Source organism: Gobio gobio (genome assembly GCF_949357685.1).
Source record: "Gobio gobio genome assembly, chromosome: 16".
Classification (NCBI taxonomy): Eukaryota; Metazoa; Chordata; class Actinopteri; order Cypriniformes; family Gobionidae; genus Gobio; species Gobio gobio.
The window spans coordinates 20518964-20522897 of NC_137109.1; positions in this window are offsets into that span (position 1 = coordinate 20518964).

Sequence of the window (3934 nt, forward strand, 5' to 3'; positions counted from 1 at the left end):
GGAGGCTGGATGTAACTCATCACACAGCTGCATGTGCAGAATATATAAACTCACCTGAGATCAGATAACATCACATGCAGAATTTTAAACTTATCTGAAATCAGACTTCATCATGGCTACAATCTATCATTTATTTGAAAACATAACATCAGATGGGTTTGGCAAAATCATAAACCCAATTCTTATATCAGCAAGGATCGTGTGCTGAATTTATAGACTCATATGAGATCAGACAACACCTTCAATTGAATTTATGCTCATATGAGATCAGACAGCACCCTAAAATGAATGTACTCATCTGAGATCAGACAGCACCTTGAGCTGAATTTATGAATTCATCTGAGATCAGACAGCACCTTAAACTGAATTTATGAATTAATCTGAGATCAGACTGCACCTTAAAATGAATTCATCTGAGATTAGACAGCACCTTGAGCTGAATTTATGAGTTCATCTGAGATCAGACAGCACCTTAAACTGATTGTATGAATTCATCTGAGATCAGACAGCACCTTAAACTGAATTTACTCATCTGAGATCAGACAGCACCTTGAGCTGAATTTATTAACTGATTTGAGATCAGACAGCACCTTAAACTGAATTTATAAATTCATCTGAGATCAGACAGAACCTTAAACTGAATTTTTTAACTGATTTGAAATCAGACAGCACCTTGAGCTGAATTTATTAACTGATTTGAGATCAGACAGCACCTTAAACTGAAATTATTAACTCATCTGAGATCAGACAGCACCTTGAGCTGAATTTATTAACTGATTTGAGATCAGACAGCACCTTAAACTGAATTTACTCATCTGAGATCAGAGAGCACCTTGAGCTGAATTTATTAACTGATTTGAGATCAGACAGCACCTTAAACTGAATTTATATTCATCTGAGATCAAACAGCACCTTAAACTGAATTTACTCGTCTGAGATCAGACAGCACCTTGAGCTGAATTTATATTCATCTGAGATCAGACAGCACCTTGAGCTGAATTTATATTCATCTGAGATCAGACAGCACCTTAAACTGAATTTATATTCATCTGAGATCAGACAGCACCTTAAACTGAATTTATTAACTGATTTGATATCAGACAGCACCTTGAGCTGAATTTATATTCATCTGAGATCAGACAGCACCTTAAACTGAATTTACAAATTCATCTGAGATCAGACAACACCTTGAGCTGAATTTATATTCATCTGAGATCAGACCGCATCTTGAGCTGAATTTATTAACTCATCTGAGATCAGACAGCTCCTTAAACTGAATTAACTCATCTGAGATCACACAGCACCTTAAACTAAATTTATTAATTCATCTGAGATCAGACAGCACCTTGAGCTGAATTAACTCATCTGAGATCAGACAGCACCGTAAACTGAATTAACTCATCTGAGATCAGACAGCACCTTGAGCTGAATTTTTTAATTAATCTGAGATCAGGCAGGACCTTAAACTGAATTAACTCATCTGAGATCAGACAGCACCTTAAACTGAATTTTTTAATTAATCTGAGATCAGGCAGGACCTTAAACTGAATTAACTCATCTGAGATCAGACAGCACCTTGAGCTGAATTTATTAACTGATTTGAGATCAGACAGCACCTTGAGCTGAATGTATATTCATCTGAGATCAGACAGCACCTTAAACTGAACTTATGAATTCATCTGAGATCAGACAGCACCTTAAACTGAATTTACTCATCTGAGATCAGACAGCACCTTAAACTGAATTTTTTAATTAATCTGAGATCAGAGAGCACCTTAAACTGAATTTATTAATTCATCTGAGATCAGACAGCACCTTGAGCTGAATTTATATTCATCTGAGATCAGACAGCACCTTAAACTGAATTTATGAATTAATCTGAGATCAGACAGCACCTTGAGCTGAATTTATTAACTGATTTGAGATCAGACAGCACCTTAAACTGAATTTACTCATCTGAGATCAGACAGCACCTTGAGCTGAATTTATTAACTGATTTGAGATCAGACAGCACCTTAAACTGAATTTACTCGTCTGAGATCAGACAGCACCTTGAGCTGAATTTATATTCATCTGAGATCAGACAGCACCTTGAGTTGAATTTATATTCAACTGAGATCAGACAGCACCTTAAACTGAATTTATATTCATCTGAGATCAGACAGCACCTTAAACTGAATTTATATTCATCTGAGATCAGACAGCACCTTAAACTGAATTTATTAACTGATTTGAGATCAGACAGCACCTTAAACTGAATTTATATTCATCTGAGATCAGACAGCACCTTAAACTGAATTTATTAACTGATTTGATATCAGACAGCACCTTGAGCTGAATTTATATTCATCTGAGATCAGACAGCACCTTAAACTGAATTTACAAATTCATCTGAGATCAGACAACACCTTGAGCTGAATTTATATTCATCTGAGATCAGACAGCACCTTGAGCTGAATTTACAAATTCATCTGAGATCAGACAGCACATTGAGCTGAATTTATTAACTCATCTGAGATCAGACAGCACCTTAAACTGAATGAACTCATCTGAGATCAGACAGCACCTTAAACTGAATTTATTAATTCATCTGAGATCAGACAGCACCTTGAGCTGAATTTATTAACTCATCTGAGATCAGACAGCACCTTAAACTGAATTAACTCATCTGAGATCAGACAGCACCTTAAACTGAATTAACTCATCTGAGATCAGACAGCACCTTGAGCTGAATTTATTAACTGATTTGAGATCAGACAGCACCTTAAACTGAATTTACTCATCTGAGATCAGACAGCACCTTGAGCTGAATTTATTAACTGATTTGAGATCAGACAGCACCTTAAACTGAATTTATATTCATCTGAGATCAAACAGCACCTTAAACTGAATTTACTCGTCTGAGATCAGACAGCACCTTGAGCTGAATTTATATTCATCTGAGATCAGACAGCACCTTGAGCTGAATTTATATTCATCTGAGATCAGACAGCACCTTAAACTGAATTTATATTCATCTGAGATCAGACAGCACCTTAAACTGAATTTATTAACTGATTTGATATCAGACAGCACCTTGAGCTGAATTTATATTCATCTGAGATCAGACAGCACCTTAAACTGAATTTACAAATTCATCTGAGATCAGACAACACCTTGAGCTGAATTTATATTCATCTGAGATCAGACAGCATCTTGAGCTGAATTTATTAACTCATCTGAGATCAGACAGCACCTTAAACTGAATTAACTCATCTGAGATCACACAGCACCTTAAACTAAATTTATTAATTCATCTGAGATCAGACAGCACCTTGAGCTGAATTAACTCATCTGAGATCAGACAGCACCGTAAACTGAATTAACTCATCTGAGATCAGACAGCACCTTGAGCTGAATTTTTTTATTAATCTGAGATCAGGCAGGACCTTAAACTGAATTAACTCATCTGAGATCAGACAGCACCTTAAACTGAATTTTTTAATTAATCTGAGATCAGGCAGGACCTTAAACTGAATTAACTCATCTGAGATCAGACAGCACCTTGAGCTGAATTTATTAACTGATTTGAGATCAGACAGCACCTTGAGCTGAATGTATATTCATCTGAGATCAGACAGCACCTTAAACTGAATTTATATTCATCTGAGATCAGACAGCACCTTAAACTGAATTTATTAACTGATTTGATATCAGACAGCACCTTGAGCTGAATTTATATTCATCTGAGATCAGACAGCACCTTAAACTGAATTTACAAATTCATCTGAGATCAGACAACACCTTGAGCTGAATTTATATTCATCTGAGATCAGACAGCATCTTGAGCTGAATTTATTCATCTGAGATCAGACAGCACCTTAAACTGAATTTACTCATCTGAGATCAGACAGCACCTTAAACTGAATTTTTTAATTAATCTGAGATCAGACAG